Raw genomic sequence first — 18,655 nt, 5'->3', positions numbered from 1 at the left:
GGGTATAGCGTAGTGCTCTGCTTAATCACCACTGACATTACTGATGATTTGAACAGGCTTCTCCCCAAAAATTTTCCATGGTTAACACAAAAGAGCCATGGTATTATCTTTCTTATGAGATGAGCAGCTGAGAGAAATGATGAAAGGAGATATGATACTGTTTGCTACAATCAATTATCGGTATGGATTTAAAAAAGCTGAGAAGTTTAATTAGCTTTGTGGACGTAGGCACTGCTCATTTATATTTCTTAATATCTGAAAGAATATTCCTGTGATCAACACATGGATGGCATCACATCTCAGTTAGACATAGTGCAAAACAGTGTCCCAGTCCCCATACACAAGACACAGATAACAGTTCTTTCCTGATGTCACAGCTGTTAGAGAAACCACACTCATTAAAGGCATGAAATACTGCGATGCTCAGGTGGAGTCAGGGGGGTGGTAGGAGTACAGAGCAGGAATTCACCCATGAGAGTATCGTATGCCATTGCCCTTGTCCGTGAAGAATTGCAAACCAACTCTCTCTCTGTGGACCAGACCAGCAGACAGGACTCCAGAAGAATCTCACTTGAGACTGGCCATGCATTTGTAAAATACAAAAGTGGTTTTCTGCCCAGATTTGTGTTTCCTTCAAGACACCTTTGTGCCTAGAACACAGAAAAGCTGAGAAAATTGCTGAGATGTTCTCCTGACAGTGGCACAATGTATGTGCCACACTCAGAATGCCAGACTGCAACGTTAGCTAAATCTGAGGTAGGGTTACAAGAGTGGAGTGGGTTTGCACATAGCCACATGGATGGCTTAGAGTGCTGGGTTTTATATTAACAGCTCATAGTAGGTCTCTTACTGCCAGAAAAATAATACAGAATCTTGCAACATCACTGTGATAATGTGATATGTCTCCATAACATTTTCAAACATTATGGCACGCTGCCTGCTGGAAACAGGCAATAGGCTGTAGCCTGTGGTAGTGCTACAGCCTTTAATCTGCAGTTTTGTTAAACACAAAGCCTTTAGATATTCAAGCTTGTTTCAAATTTCTGTGTAGATATGAATGATGAATGCCGGACAAATTGTCAGAACTGTTTAGAATAACTTTGATTTTTACTTCCAGTTGGGCCCACTCTTTATCTGGGATAACAAGCAGTGGGATGCAATATAAAAAATGGCAAACCACAACTTCAAGAAACTTCTATTTCTGTTGAGTATGGACACAACACAGGAGTCTCAAAATGAGACTTTATACTACTTCGGCATTTGTGTGAAGAATCCTTCCTTCTAATCAGTTTCACATGCTTTTACAGAAGAGCCACAACTTAACATTTGCAGATAATTCAAAGAATTATAAGAAATACTCATTTCCTCATGTTTTGATTTTTTTTCTCTTCTAATCATGTGGGGATTTTTAGCAGATGTGATTCAGAAAGCACACAGATATCAGGCTAATGATTTGACTCTTGGTTACTGTTAGAGACAAAGACCAAGCAACAGAACATAGTAGCAGCAATGCAGAGTATTTGGGTCAATATTGTAGAAAGGACTTCTGCATTTAGACAAGTTCTTACACAACTATTATTGAATAAAAGTAGTGCTCTGCCACTCCCAGGGCTGGAGGAAACCTTGGAGAACAGAATCAATGTCTACATAAGAAGAGGCTGAAGGATCCATCAGCCCTGTGGTATTTTTTGACTGTGTCTGCTCTTCAAAGAGCACCAGCACTGCAAGGATCCATGCTGTGGATCTCAAATCCCATTATCAAAACAAAGGACTGGGCCTCATCACTTCCATTTTAACATGACATTAAATGTCATAACACTTAGCAACTGACTGTACATCTTATATATGTGACTGAAAACATCACATTATTGCCGTCAGCTTACACACTTTTACGTTTACAAGTTTTCCAGCAGCTGGAAGACCCTGCAGTTCTTCTCCCAGATTCAAATACAGTGTTTTGCCCTGCATGACTCATGAGGGCTGTGGTCCATTTTACCAGTTAAGGAATTACAAGTCTGTACAGCAAGGCTTCAGTGGAATGAGGACATTTCTGGTGCACAGGATTTTGTCTGATCTGAAACACCACCTGGTCTCATTGAATAAATCTATTGTCTTTTTTATCAGTGTTTTAACAGTAACAAAGTGAGTGCAGAGACTGAGTTAAACCAAAACAATCAGCTCAGGCTGTGTGTTGTGCCTGAGTACCCTGGAAACAAAGAATGAAAAAAAAAAAAAGTACTGTTATAATGACTTAAAATATTGCCTCTGTGAATTTATCCAAAAAGAGACATGCATATAAAAAATGTGGGAACATGTTGTTTATATAAGCTTGGATAAATACAAAACAAAGATCTAACTACAGTTTTGTGGCAGTATTTTCTTTTCTTTTAGAATGAAAGAGATGGATATACATTCAGGAATCATTTCAACATTAATAAAGTTTTTCTTTGGCTCCATCATACTTTCATCTCTTCTTTCCAACTACATATTAGGGTGTCTGTTGAGAGGTCCCATATTTATGGTTTGGATCCTGCAACAGGCCACTTTTTTCCCATCTCATTCATGACCTTTCCCAACCATCTGGTTAGTAATGGGTTTACAAGTAATTTCATATTTTCTGAGACTGCCTCCAGCCAAATCAATGTAGAAATAATAGTAACCTTTTGGGATAAACCATATAATGTCAAATTCACCCAATATGAATGATAAAAGACAGAATATGGAAAGCTATTTCCTATAATTTTATGGCATTTTTAAAAAAAATTTTTAAATGACCTATCCTTTCCCAGGTCCACTTTTCTAATTTATTTGGAATAAATTAATATTATTTCCTCATGCAAAATGAGGACAAAATTATTTATTATCTAAGTCATCATAGATATGTAAGACATGTATAGAATATTCAATGGCACTGTTTTTGTCTGCAAACTATTATCAGAACATTCCTGTGGACTGATCATATAATTCATTTTCTTTCAATATGAAAGTATTTTCCCAGGTTGTGGCCACATCAATAGTGGTGAAGGAGTGCCTCATAACGTGGTGCTGTAAGAACTGGAGACTGGTATGAAACTGGCCTTTGCTGTGGCAGTCACACCTTCTAATGGAATTGTTAGTTTTGCAATCATTCTGTAATGGGGAGCTTTCAGGTTCAGTATTTTCTCTCACTGTGTGAGGCAGACCTGCAAGGGACATGAGGGCATTCCTTACCCTCTTGTGGAGATGCTGGTGGCTAACCCTGCCTCACAGAAATTCTTCAGCTATTGCACTTTCTGTAGCTATGTACTCACAGCAGACATATTCAAATAGTATCAAATAGCAAAACGTTGGGTAATAAATATGTACCTGATCTATTTGGTTGCATCAATGTGGAAGGAATACAACAATAGCCCTTCTTTCCTTAAAAGAAAGGGCAAAATTCTCTTCTAGTCTTGAAAGAAAAGGTATTTCTAGGAAAGAAATATCTAATGGCTAGAGAGGGAGGCATTTCTCCCTTCGGCTCATGAAAGAAAGATTTAAATCCTGTCCTCTCTTGTGCTGATTCCTAATGTGAAGCTTAGGTTACTTGCTTTGGGGCAAACATCTTTAGACCTCCTTTTCATCAACCAACTCTCTTCATGAACTGGGTAGCCACAAACTCTGTCAGTCGTAAGTTGTCGCATGTAGCATTGCAAGAGGAACCCTGTGACATTTCCATTCTTTCTGACAGTCTTTCCTCCTTCTGGGTTTTAGAGAGTCTCAGCACCTATTTAAAAATGTACATGAAAACCCATTGGCCTTTTGTGTTCAGAACTCTAGCTACCACCTGGGAAGTGTGAAACTACTCTGTTGTACTATCTTGATTTTCTTCAGACTTGTGATTTTTTATGCGTGCCATTGGAAAGAGAAGAGTAAATTTTACAGCTGAGTTGAGGAAGGACTCTGTCCAGCAGACAGTGTTTGTAGAAACGAGCAAAGAGCATAAGCAAAGGAAGAGAAAAAGAGGCTTTATTTTGGAGTTGGTGGTTGTTCCTCACAGCAGCATACAAAGCCAAATGGAGACACTCCTGTGCAGTTCAAATTCTTGGACCTGGGCAAACAATGCATTGAATATTTTTAAGAACAAAATCGTGTATGTCAAAAGGGACTAGTGAGTTTTGACACTGGTAATGCTGTGGCATCACAAGGTTACTCACCTCCAACAGGAAGGTAACTCAGAGCTTTCTGAGCAAGGTAATTTAAAGCTTCACCCAGTTCTGCAGCCATTTCTCTTCATGCTATGCAGTTTAAAGGATATTAACCAGTATTTTTTGTTGCAAGTGTTCCCTACTACCTTGCATGTTCTTCTGAAGGTGCTTCCCACTCTCAGATGCATGGTCAAAGAGTGTGTGCAGTTTCCATCAATCTGCATGGCAGGTACATTGCTTTTTGTGGTATGTCCCAAAGGAAACAGCTCCAAATATCACTCTAAGAGAAAGCAGCACAATATTATAGACCACATTGGTTTTCTGCTTGTATTCCTGGTGTGTCTGAGAGACCCTAGACTAATACTGTCAAGTCTGTGAAATGTAACTATTGGTATAAACTTGTTTGTTGCTGCCATACTTTCACTACACTTGAGTAATCATCTTCACTGGAAAACACTTAGAAATTACTGAAAGTCCCAGATACAGAATAATGCCCTGGTCACTTCCCCAGGCAAGATAATTTCAATTGACCTCTGCAGGGCTGCAATCTTGAGTAGGATTTAGGGGTTTACTTTAAACTGAATACTTTAAGAGCTGAAATATGCTTCCCCTGCTCTGTTCTGGAAGGCAAACAGGACCACTGAGTGCTACCATGTCAAAACTTACTCAGCACCCCACTGCTCAGTTAAGCATCTCCATGTACGTGGAGGCTGCATCACCTCTCCCCCTCACCCCAGACAAAGTCTATCTCTGGTCGATCCTGGTGATCTGTACCTGGATGTTGCATTCATTGCTGGACAGCAGGTGATTCCTTACAAACAGAAGGCAGTTTAGAAAAAGATATTTAAGAACAATTACAATTTTAAAGCGAATTATTTTCTTTAACAGCTAAGAGTTAAGTGTTTTCAGGTTGTCCAAAATCAAAAAGCTGGAGCATGACAATGGTCCACAGATATTTGAAGAATGCAAATTTTCAAAGGTAAAATTATTACCTGGGTACAGAAATTGTGGATCTGAATATGAAATGAAAACTGTAGAGCTTAGGGCCAGGAAAATATCCATCTGAATGGAGCAGACTCCCAAGGGAAAGTGTTAAAGACACTATTTGTGGAAATGAAATGTTTAAAAACATTGTTGGGCTGCTTCCTATTTCTGTACACAAGGGAACAATTTTTCACAGATAAGGACATAGACAACATGACCTGATAGACCCTTTCTACCACTAGACTACAGGATTGAAATCCAGGACCTATATCCTGAACTACTGAAAACAGGACTGAGGACAACAGTGTTATGCTGATATCTATCACTTGAAGATCTGGCCTTACCTCAATTTTTTAAAGAATAGGACTGGGAAACTAACTTCCTGCATCAATAAACCTGAGTGTGATAAGTGTTGCATGCAAGGAAATATCACATATACTGAATCTGTTCTGCAAAAACATTTTTCTGTTTGGAGGTACCACAACAGTGCCAAAGAAAATCAAACCTAATCAGACTTGTTGGTGTTTAAAGATTTATAGTTCATTCTTAGCCAAAAGCTGTGGTAATTAGCACCACACCAGGGCCTGGACACAATCCAGTTCTTTAAGGCATAACTAGTAAAGTGCCACATGGAGTGGTTTTGCTGAGGTCACATATGGGACATTGTTTTCTACTTGAAGAAAGCAAGTCTCTGTCATTCCTTCTGCCTTTCATGGAGACTATTTGATCTGCCACCAAATGGGAAATTGAGACTGAAATAGCCAACAGCATAGAGACTGCACTGAGGGCAGCAGGCAACCCACCAGCCAAACCTCTCTGCTACAAGGAGCAACCAAGACTGATGGAAGCTGCATAAGCGCATTTCATAAGTGCAAGAAAATTAATCCCGAAGCAGGCAAGAGAATGACTGACATGATTTATGTCATTTTATTAAAACAGACTTTTGTTCAGGCCTCAAGAAGTTGACTTGGCTGGAAACCAGGCTTTCCTGGCCTTGGTACAACCCCCAAATGATACTGCTGCAAAAGGTGAGGAACACATGATCTTCCATGAAAGGCCCTGAAAGTTACAAATAAGAAGTTAAAAAGCATTAAAGAGAAGCTTAATATAGCCATACAATGAAATCCAGTAAGCCAAATGTTAGCTGAAATTATAGGTTTTGAGTTTGTGCCAAAAGCCATCTCTACCCTCCTTCCTCTAAAGATATCCCTCACCGGTGGCTTGAATGTATTTTTGAGCCCATGGGGGGGCTGTAGATTCCACACATGCTTTCTTGACTGAGTCAGTCTTCATGTAACTTTCACATCCATAGGTCAGGTAGAAAGTGAGATGCATCACTGTGTTGCCTGCAGCCAGTGTGAAACATGAGTCAAGGCAGTTTTTGATATCTGAAGTCCAGTACTTTGTGCTGCAATGTAATGCAAGACTAAACACAAAACCAATAGTGACCATGTCACTGCAATTCCTGAAGCTGATTCCTCACTCCTGTAGTTCCTGTACAAAATGTGGGATGGGAAGCTCTGCTGTCCTGTGGTGGTGGGAGGTATCCAATCAACACTCACCCCTTCCCGGGCTAGGAGAGAAAATAGTGTGAGCCAGGCAATCAGGGCACAAATTTACCAAGGACCATGATGCATGACAGCACATCACCTTTATCAGCAAACTGCCTGGCTGAGCAGGAAGACACAAATTCCAAGGCTATATTTCCATCAGCTGTAGATATTTCATTTACTGACATTTTCCATGATGCACAACAGATAATGTGCATAAAGAGCTTGACGTTCCAGTCTTCTGAAAATTATTAAGGGTTTTGCAACTCTGCCCATATGATCAACTTCTTTCTGTGTAGCACTTTGGAAGTGACTTTACTGTTACAGTTCCTGTACTTGTCAAAGCAGGATTTACCATATTAATTTTCCTTTATCATGCAATATAGCTATAGGGGAACTTATTTTACACAAGGTGATGCCAAGTTATTTTCTAGGAAGAGATATTTGAAATTCTTTGAAAAAACATGAAATAAAGGAAAAATATTTTTTAAAACAGAGGGAAGAAAGCTTGATTTCTGGCCTCTTTTTCAGTTTAAATTAGGGGGGGGAAGTGCAAGAGACAAGAAAAAGAACATTATCTCCAAGAACTTATCTGCATAGGACAATTATGAGAAGTCTGTGCCACGTACGTAGGATTATCTCTTACAGTTATGTGGGGATTCACTGAGGATCAGAAGCTGGGAGCCTCCCGATGTGCAATACAAAAGCAGTTCCGGTGGTTTGGAACGATTTCTACTTCACTGGGTCATTAAAGGATAGACACTATGATTGCATTAAAAAATTTTGCATGACTCTGCTGCCTTTCTGTGGTTTCCTGGCAGCACTGAGTGGCTATGATCTGTAAGCAGAGAGGAAGGCTCCCACAGAATCCAGAGCAGCCTTCTAGGGAGGGAAGGGAAAATCCCCTCCTTGATCCATCACTTTCTTACGCCCAGTTTTTTTGTGACAGCAGCAAACGATGACTCCTACATGAGCCAGCATGACAAGAATTTAGTGTGTAAAAGGTTCATTTCATAGTTATGTACTTTAGCCAATGACTACCTAGGGTAGCCTGCAGAATACAAATTAAATCCTATACAGTAGAGCTAATATTAAACTGTTCTCCCAACTACTGCTTTTAAATCAGTCAACCCAAACGCATAAAATTTAGCCTACTATATTTCACACATTAGTGAGTTGACAGCAGTTTGTTCATATTACTTATGGCTAGGGCTGGAGACTCATGAATTTCCTTTAGCTCTTGAATAGCACATTCCAAGGATATACTGCTCAGCCTCTGTTTTTCCCCTACATTTGTGAAAGTAGCATCACTTACCTACTCTCTAAAAGCAGGTTTTGAAGGTGCTTTAGTATCTACAAAACACTTTGAAAATAAATAAAGCACTGGATTTGTGCTTTTTTCTCCCCAGAAGGACAAGGATTTACCTCACCAGTTTCAGCAAACTAGAGACTGTTTAAACAAATAGAAGTAATTTCAAAAGTTGACTGTTACTTTCTAATAAGAGTTGACAGGATCCTCCTGAAACTGAGGAGTTTCCAGAGTTTGCAAACCTCATCCTGAAACCATTCCAGCTTGGAAAGACAGAATGGCCTGTTCAAGAGGGAGTCTGAATTGCAGTCTTCCTTCTTCCTTCACCAACCCATGCAGCTCGACACTGAGCTATGCCGTGCACAGTGTAGTTATCAGACGTGGATTTTGGATAATTGAGGAATGACACAACTTTTGGGGCTGAAGAGGGGTACTCCACTCTCATCTGTTTGCAGCACTTTCTGGGAATGGGAAAGGGGAAAGCAGCTGCTGCTCAAGTGCCCTCTTTTCCTGGTAATTGCCAACTGCTGCTATAAAGCGAAGGTGCCTCACACCTGCACAGACCAGGAAAATCCCATGTATTTATTGCTGCTGCTGTCCCTGAAAATCACCTAGCCCCTCATGTGGCAGGAGAGAAGTCAAACAAGGAATATTTTTTATTCTAAATAGCAGATGAGCTCTTTAGGAGGTTGAAAACTTCAGAGTGTACTTCACACTTTACAGGAGGTCACAGCAGTGGAAGCCCACACGTGTTGCTGTCTATCTGCGCAGTGTTTGACACTGGCACGGGGTCTGGTGACTGCAGACCATGAGGTTAAAACTTCAATATACTCTTTTTTCAGAACAGAGAAGTAACTTGAGCTTCAGCCTGTTGAAACCAGCCCAGAAAGAGGTTGCACTGTCCACTCTGGTGTGGGATACCGTGTCTTTGTCTCAGTGAAGTTGAGAGATGGCTCATACTGTATACAGCACATGACACAGTAGGCTTACCACAGAAACTTTTGAAAAATGTGGTTTCATTGTGTTTCATGAACCAATCTGTTACAACAGGCTGCTACATCAATTTTCCTTGAAACAATATATATATGGGGCTGAATTCAGAAGGTATATTCCTGAGAAGCTCCATCAGTGACATTTTCACATAAACCCAGGGTCATCTGGGGAAGCAAAAAGCTCTATGAATGAAATTCTTTTCAAACTATCAAGATTCACTGTGGAAGCAAAAGAAAAAAAAGCTGCATGAAACATGCTCTTAATTTGGGAGGGTAAAAAAGGAAAGATCTACTTATTGGCCATTTCTGATAAGGGAGCAAAATATATTTGGAGAGGAAGATCATAACTTCCCTGCCTGTTATATTAATCTTTCTCTGCTGCTTTTCTTTTTCATTTCTCAGTCCCTCTCATATCTAGGAAGCCTTCTTACCTTCATGTGTAGTATAACTTTTATGCCTCAGTGTCAGGTTCAAAGACAACATCTCTCTTCAACCTTGGTATCAAATCTCTTCTTGAAGCTAACACATAACATTGGAACTATTAAAACTGACATTAATTTAACAAGTAACATTCTTCAGCTGCCCCATATGTCTACCCACCTGTCCTAACAACAAAATAAATGTGTTAGCTTAAACCAGCACATTTTAGCTTATGTCTAGGTGAGCTAAGAACACATGTGCAGCCAGTTACGGTGGCTTGGCTGCCTTGCCAAATTAGCACATTAAATTGCAGCTGATTGCATCCCCATCCTATAAACTGAAAACTAATTTCTTAAATCAGAGTTGCTCCAGAAAAATTTCCTATTTCTTTCAAATCACATAGAAATAGGGGTTTAGTACCAGTGCTTTACCCACAGAAACAGGTGCAGACTGAGTGGAAGTTTGTATTTGAGACTCATACATGTATATCCAGTACAATTTTAAACTTGCATCAAATCTTTTTTCAATCATAAGAATGTATCTGATATTTATTTGCTGTCTAAAATTCTGTGACAACATTTTGGTGAAACTATGGTACTTTATGTGGATGAGCATGGAATTAAATGGATTACCCTAAACTAGCCAAAAGTCATTCCTATAGACTTTTATTTTTGCTATGATAGTTTCATTGAGCTCTACTGGGAACACAGTATGGTGGAAATTTTGCCTGGATTTAAAAAAACAGTCAGAAAAGAGATATCATTCAATCTCAAGAAGTCTGAGTATACATGAGTCTGCAAATCTTGATATGACATAAAATTTCTCACCAACAAAGAGAGGAGGATATTCCACACAAGGAAATATTTAAAGCAAATAGCATGCTAGATCACCCTGTGGAGTGACCTGAAGCTCTAAAGAAACTAACCCAGACTCCGGGAACTTTTTGCCCAGTAGCTTCATGTGACTCTGCTATCCAGCTCTGTATTTGGTAATAGCTCAGGTAACACAGAACTGTGCAGCCTGAATATGGCCTTTAAGAACACCACAGAATATTTATAGATCTTCATTTAAACTAAGACTTCATTGTAATCCAATTTCAAAAGACTCTTTTCATATAAATCTCTCAAGAATTCCAGGACAAAAAAATAAAATTTCTGGAAAAGGTAAATTCTCCTAATTTAACATAAGATACCAACCTTTATGAATATGCACCCACATATTATCAGGTAGTCTGAGACATCATTGCCATTAAAATATATTCTGATGAACAGATTTGTACATAATGAAGTTGTAAATGACAGTTATAATGGCATGGGAAAGTGAAAAATACTGTCTGTTATTTGAATAGAAGTCTCAGTTTGTGAATGTAAATGTATGAGTCTCTTTGTTTACTTGAGTTTGAACACTCAGCCTATATCTTAGTTTAGTATCTATCTAAAACAGACTCGGCAAATATTTAAAAGGAATTGACCTACTCCTTCTTTACTGAAGTTAGTACAGTTTCAAACAATGCTCTCCCATTTCTCATGAAAGCTCCAGTGCTTCCACTTCATCAAAAAAGGTGTTTCAAAGTGCTGCAATCCTACCCAGTTCTGGTAGGATAAATTCCATTTATTCCTTTTGGTCATCTTTCCTGTTCACCTGTTAACATGGCTGAAAAGCAATAAACCAATTTCAGGTTAGGCAGATCAAAAACTAAACTGAGACTGATGGTTAAGCATAACTGAGCAGCTTTCAGAGCTGCTGCTGGTGATTGACTAAGATTAGATTTGTTTAAATGACGGGAAGATATTTATGAATGATTTTTCATACCATTTTACAGTTTAGCTGAAAATTTTAATTAATAATTTTAATTAGGTTTAGATGTTTGCATACCACTTTTCTGGGCACTTCAGTTATCCCAGTTGACAAAAGAAATGGATCCAAGAAATGGGGCATTCTGAAAATAATGGGAAGGGGTACAGGACATAAATTTTAGCTCTACAGTTTGAAATGCAAGTCATTCTGTTATATAATTTTTTTAATTATTGCAATTATCTGAAAAGAAAATTGCATATTTTCCAGGCAAATACCAATAGTGCTTGATTTATTATAATTTCCACAAAGTTATATGGAAGATCAAAATTTAGAACAGATGAAAGGGACAAGTTCTTTTTGACTGGTACTTTCATTGTAGTGCGTCTTGGATTTGACCTCATTCTGTCACTCCAACGAACATAAATACTACTGAAGAAAACAGACTAGCGATATTCTTCAAAACTGTATAAATATATTCCATATTACCTTATGTATATGCGACTCTTGATCTTCCTCTGCTGCAGCACTGATGATATTGTTACCATATGGTTGGCCATGTGCCTTCATTTACCGTGGTTCAGTGGTCCAACAAACATGGGAGAAAAAGACTGGAATCACATTCAGTGCATATAACTGATGAAATAAGGATATGTAACAGAAAAAGCAGTGAGCCAAAGAAAAACTTTCTTCAAAGAACATTAGAACATGCCAAAAAATAAGGAATTTCACTTTTTAAGGCAATTCTAATTTGTGAGCAAAATTCAGTGGCTATAAGGACAATATGTACTTAATGCCTTCTGTTTAGCCCTTATGTTCCAGGTTTTTGGCTTTGCTTCGCAAGAATTGCTTCATGAAGGAACCACTTAAAGTGATGAAATATAGAATATTCCAATGCCCTTCCAGTGATGTATAGCAAAGCTTGCCTGCATTATATTATCCTTTGGTCTATGGATTAATCCTGGCAGTTGTTTTCTAGCAAATATCAGCCTTTGGTGGATCATGTTGAATCATTTACCTTGAAGTATGGGTTTCATTGTCATTCAACTAAACAATAATTCTTTGTTCACTTAGCTGGATTCAGGCACTGTAAGTTACCCAGAGTATCTACAGAGTGAATTTTAGAGTATTATTTCTGTGAAACAATTCTGCCAAATGCATGAAACGCACGTCTGTATTCCTTTAAGACTTGGGGTGAAATAAGCTCAGTTTACCATATTTAAACATTATGTTGCAACTATACCCACTTCCTCTCATCATCTCCCTCCAGCTAGCCCTCAAGCCAACCAAATGTCCTCATCTGAAGTGAACAGAAGATTCTAATAAAAACCAAGAATGTGCCTATGCTATACTAGTGCAAGGCTAAGCCAGAGGATGTTCACTGTAACATCCTTTATTGCCTGGGTTTAAGAGTTTGGTTCTCTGTTACATGGTTTTTCCCAATACATCCCATGCACAACAGAGCCCCTCTAACCACTGACTTGTAACATGTACGGGACATACATTTCTGTTGCAGAACAAATGTCTGAGGAAATGCTTTTCTGGGGAGGGCTGAGGGCTGAACTTGGGTGATATGTACATGGAAGATGCATAGATACAAACGATGATGTGATTGCTAAACAGAAAGCAAATGGAGACGAGTCACTCTAAAATGAAACAGCTAGCACAGGAAAATCGGCTTGCATAGCTCTGAAAAGGTCCATGGCCAACTTGCGGTCTGTATTTTCTGTGCAAAAGAGTGCATAAGAAGTAAAGAAACATCAGGATGCCAAAATATGATGGCAGTCCTGTGTTTAACTATGTGTACAGCCTAGTACCTTATCCTTTTCTATTATTATTGTCACTGAAAAGGAGTCAATTGCATTTGTCTGATCCTCATTGCACTCTACAGGTGGAGGGGAAGCAGAGAGGAAGGTGCTGAGCCCTTCTCCCTGTATCCGCTGATAAGAAGCATGGACATGATTCAAAAATGCACCTGAGGAGGCTCAGACTGGATACTGGGAAGCATTTATTTACCAGGAGGGTGGTCAAATATTGGAACCGGCTTCCTAGAGAGGCAGTTGGTGCCCCAAGCCTGTTTAAGAGACATTTGGACAATGCACTTACTAAAGTGCTTTAACATGGTCTGCCATGAATTGTTCAAGCAGTTGGACTACATGATAGCTGTAGGTTCCTTCCAACTGAAACAGACTGGTCTATTCCATTAGCTTACCCCTATATAGCTCTGAGTCACGCCAAGACCATTCTGGCCTTGGAAGACAACTCAGAGGCATTAGAGTTACAAGATTTTATTACAGTGAACATCTGTTAGGATGAAGACAAGGGGATATCATGGTAGAAATTCTCTGCAGTGCTTCCCACTCTTTGCTGAACCACATCTGAAGAACTAGAGGTGAATGCTCTTGTATGAGACTGTGCCAGGATAGCAGGGAGTTGCTGTGTGGGGCCATACAAGCTAGAAATGAACTCACTGGCACGGAAGCAAGTTCAAGGAACATAAAAGGTATAATGACAACTGTAGGCCTTGACTTCCTCGTTGAACGTGATAATGTCTGCAATTAATTGACTGCAAAGGTATTTTTATTGTCTAAATGTCATTTGTCCATGGGACCTCTCTGTCTTGTATGCATTCCACATGGACTGAGGATAAATAAAGAAAAATCTGCTGTAATTTTTAGGTAGCTGACCAATACTGGTGAGTTTGAGTTAGACAACACTTTTTCTCCCTTGTTTTCTGTATGTCAATTGTTGCTGTTTACTAATTTTTGTTAGCCTTTTAGTCTCCAAGAGATTAAATGTAACCCAATACTTTCATGTAATGCTTCTTCCATATGTATATTTAATTATCTGCTTTTTCTTCACAGACACTACTATGGAGAACAATACATGTTTCCAAAGATAATGAGAAATGAGAACTGAAGAAGTATTAAAGGCAGAACAGTTGGGGTATGACAATTTGTGGATGCTAAGCAGGTAATGGCTAGAGCCATAAAATAGAGGTGTTCAAGTGTTAGACTATGCAGATAAAGAATATGGAGGAACTGCTGGCTTTTGGCTAATGAAGAGCTCAGTTTCATTTTCTGAATCTGGGCCAAACATGCCACAGTCCCTTATGTTGTACTGCAAATAGTGAGAAGCAGCTAAACACAAACTCATCAAAATGAGGGACCACAAGGAAAGGAAAACAAACAAAGAAGGGAGCCACACAGGAGTTCCATAGTCCTGATGTTGTGCTCTATTTTACAGTGAAATGTAGCAAGTTCAGGTTTTGGGGTTCCTACTGAAAATTTAGGTTACTCCAGCTTGTGCTCTTAGCTGGCAATATAGAACAATAAATTGTACTACAAGGTACATGAGGATAAACAATATTTCCTTGCAGGCAGACACGGTGTCCCAAGACTGAAAACAAGCGGTATAACTGGGGAAAAGAAGAAATGTTAAACAACTTGGAAGGACCTGGATAGTCAACAGCAGGCAATACTGCTAAGTCTTGTCCTACCCTTAATCACACCATCAGTTTCCCCCCAGTCACACTATGTGCTACTTCATGTCACCTTTTTCACCTAGATACCTTCAGAAAGAGTGAAAGAAATCACCAAATAAAAAATGTAAACCACAGCAGGATCCTAAACCTCTCTTCTACTCACATCCTCACTTTAGCAGTGTCCTGGATATACTCTTACTTCTCTTCTTCATGGACATAAACTTGATATTCTTGGCTGCACATGTCCTGTCTGAAGTAGGAGGGGAATTGCCTCCTAATGTTAATTATAGTCAGTGAAATAAAGGCACTGCACTGAAAAATGAGAGCCCTTCATTTGAAACATCCTACTCTGAGAGATCAAGAACCTCATTTCACCTACGGTGTCTAACTCCGAGGCAGAGGGCAGCTGCTCCCTCCTCACTTTGGGTCAAAGGTTTTTTTACGAACAGCTATTGTGAACTTTAAGCACAGACTTTTAAAATGAAAAATGTAAAGTGTATCTGTATCTCTGTTACACAGGATTGGTACTTGCAATGTTTCATGATGCTTCCACTAGCTCATTGGTGAAAGCCCCAAACACTTTCTTTGCTTCCCTTGGAAAGTAATTGCATAATAAAACAGGTTTCATTTTTAGGCAGTCATTAATTTTATATAATATTTAGTGCAAAGTTACTTTAAATTCATATTTGAATCATGCTTCAAATGACATCTACTGCAAGCATCTCTTATTAAATATACTTTAATTTCTGTTATTATTTCTGTTCCAGGGATGGGTGAAGCACTAGTTGTTCAGGTCTCCGTTTTCCAAATTTGTTTCCTACAAAAAAACCTAGAAGGAGTTTACTGGGAACTGAGGTGGAAATTCCATGTTTGTAACTGGATGTACTGCTGGGTGGATCCTGCCTTCAATTCCCTGCTTCCTCGACGCAGTTCACACCCACATTAGAACACCCTCGCTCATGTGAGCGTGAGTACTTCCCCTGCCAGGAACGCTGTGTGACCACGGAGGAATGGGAGGAATGAGTCCTTTTCACATTTGATTTAGTAATATGCTACCAAGAAGCAGCATTTGCAACTGGAAAAAATGCCTTACAGTAACAAATCATGCAGATTCCTGAGGGGTTAGTAGGAAAATCTGCTATCGAAGAAGACAGTGTATCATATACTGTCATGTGAGCACTCGCCCTTTCATTTTGCAATATTGCGTAAGCGTAGCAAACAGGTAGCCACTGTGTGATATTTCAGATATAATGTCATGTTTTGAAACCCAACATACTTGCTATTTGCTGGATTTCATCCTACAGTTTTAGTCTATTATTACTAGGAATACATGCTGAAACTTATACGAAAAAAAATTAACTTTCTGTTCTTATTCTCTGCCAAATCCTTTACACATTTCCAGGTTGTACAAGTAGGTATATGTTGAATTCTCTATTAAATATTTTTAGTTCTTTGGGGAAAAGAATTCAACAGCATACATTATTCATCAGTCTTCCAAAAAAAATGAAACTGAGCAAATCCTGAGACATCCTGAACCACAGAAAGATTGACTATCCTTGTCTAGTGAAAGGTCTGGGGAACCCAAGCAGACATTGTCTCCCATGCACCTGATTATTTCTTTAAAAAGTTTTTCAGCCATGAAAAATAGCGGAATATGTGATATGGGATATGGGATATGGGATCAACCCTCACTGCAAGTCAGCAGCCATATTTGAACCTATATCTTCCCAAGCAGAATACCAGTATGTTCAGGGAGAGGAGCATCTTTACCAGTTTCTATTCAGACACTGAGGGTGTTACTGAGATTTAAACAGCTTTTCAACTTGTGATGCACAGAGATGCTTAGTGCCCTGGAGGACTACAGAGCCTAAAATGAAAATGCACAGAAGTTAAAAAAACCTGCTGTGGATCCTAAATGCTTAATTAAAGTTATATTACGTTCACCAGTTGTTGAATCAGGACCTGCTTCTTCACTGGTTTTTGAGATGAACTCACCAACTGACAGGGAGATAAATGTGTCGGTCAAAGTCTTTCAAAAATATCTGTGATAAATGTGTCAGTCAAAATCTTTCAAGAATATCTGTAATCAGCTGATAATTACTTTGACAGCCAACATCTGGCCTGATGCATAAGAGGACAGGTTAGTAAGACTGATTGTGCCAAAAGATGTTCTGAGTACAAATGATGCTTTCTGAGTATTGGGAAAAGACTGAGCTGATGTTTTATCCAACAATAGGAGGTAATTGTGTGTAAAGTGTACTTTATAGTATTTCAACCAGACAGATTCTTGCTTTCTTTTTCTCAGAGGAATATGAGGATATCAACAATTCTGAAAACAGGCAGAACGGGGGAAACACCAGTAAACATATACCCCTATTCTGTTTTAATGTAGATTGCTAGGTACTTACAAGGGTGTTGCTAAAAAAGAGTAGCTTCCCTCACCAGATTTCATGCACAAAATTAAAAACAAGCTGATAAAATCATAACATTTGACTACATATCCATCTCTGTCTCTCAATGACCATTGTAAACCAGCCTAGCAGTCTTCAGAGAAAGGGTGTTCCATTGCAGGAAAACTAAGTTCATTGATATGCTTCACTGGGAAAATCTTTTCTCTCTTGATTTTTTTTTTTTAAAGAAACCTATAAATAGATTAAATCTACCTCTGAGGATAACAGTGATGAGTGAATTAATCTTGCTGGATGTGTACACTTTGGATAATGAGGGTTTCTTTGTTTAGGAGAATATTCAAAGTGGTTGGGTCTGTTATTATATTTGGCACTGATATTGGTTATAGCTTGTTTATGTTAATTCTTTAACCCTAAGAAGAAGATCGAAGGCAGAGATTTCAACAGTCCCTGCTGGTATATTATGTCTTGTGTTTCATTCCAATTACTTTAGCAGATTTATTGTCATGAAGATAGATGCAGAAAAAAAATGCATAAAACCTTTCTGCCCATCAAGCTGTATTGCTATTTCCAGGCACAAAAATAAAAGAAATGAACAGTTTCTTAGTAGTTGAACATGAAGAGGAGTAGTTCAGTAGGACTGTTCAGTAGGAAAGACCAAAGCCTGCCTTTTCCCATGACTGTATTCCTTACTGGAAAATTGAACTAACAACATCAGTTGATACCCACTTAACATGATGGGCCAAATGTAACTGATTTTTGCAACATTTTTTAAAATCTTTTTCATTATGTTGCTGTTACTTATCTGTATTTTTATTTTAAAATATTTATACTCATATTACGTTACATAAATTCTGCACTCACCTGACTCTTGGAAATGAGTGGACAATCCATTGTAATGAAGAAGAGTGACAAAACCCATTGGCTGACCAGAACTGAGGGCTGTTATTCAAGGAGAAAACAAGTAAGGAAAATCCTACTGATCTGGAAAAGTGGAAGTGTTTAACATCTATGAATGCACTGGACAGCCTTCTTTAGATACTCTTCCCTCATCACTTTTTATCTATCATACGGCCATAAGTCCCAGGTTTTACCTCTTCACGTGGCAGTGAGAGAACACCATGCACCAGATATTCTGTTATGTCGTGTCCTGAATGGCTGCAGAGCCCTTCATGAAAGAAGGCTGGAGAAAGTGAGAAACTTGCACAGTTTGTCAGTCATGCAACTTATTATCTGAATACGTTGAAGAGGTTCCTGAAAAACAGCAACAACAACTGAGCCACAAGTTCATTTTGTTATAATGATGAGCTCCTGGGCTTCATGTTCCCCACTGTGTGGGGATAAGTGCTCCACAAATATATGATCATAGTCCTATACTCAAAGGGGAAGATGACAGATTTTTAGAACTGAACACAAATAAATAAAATCTAAAGACAAGACAGAAGCACAGGATATAGGTGACTTATCCAACATCACTTGGAAGATGCAGATATATCCCAAGTTTCATTGTAAACTCTTTATCCATCAGATCATACAATGGTGGGCTGA

General features: G+C 38.9%; 1 long non-coding RNA gene across 2 annotated transcripts; it reads right to left on the bottom strand.

Moving 5' to 3' along the window:
• Positions 1 to 4,134: 4,134 nt before the first annotated feature.
• On the bottom strand, positions 4,135 to 18,649 carry LOC108449601. Of its 2 annotated transcripts, XR_001865830.1 has the most exons (4): positions 18,202 to 18,649; positions 11,705 to 11,851; positions 10,897 to 11,074; positions 4,135 to 9,520 (listed from the first exon to the last, which is right to left on the bottom strand). It is a non-coding gene; the product is annotated as an uncharacterized LOC108449601 (long non-coding RNA). The 2 variants fall into 2 exon arrangements; XR_001865829.1 differs by having other exon boundaries at positions 4,135 to 11,074.
• Positions 18,650 to 18,655: the final 6 nt, after the last annotated feature.

The sequence above is a fragment of the Corvus brachyrhynchos genome, unplaced genomic scaffold (assembly GCF_000691975.1).
Source record: "Corvus brachyrhynchos isolate BGI_N302 unplaced genomic scaffold, ASM69197v1 scaffold28, whole genome shotgun sequence".
Taxonomy (NCBI): Eukaryota; Metazoa; Chordata; class Aves; order Passeriformes; family Corvidae; genus Corvus; species Corvus brachyrhynchos.
The sequence above is the reverse complement of the archived record's forward strand: the minus strand, read 5'-3'. Positions and strand labels throughout refer to the sequence as shown.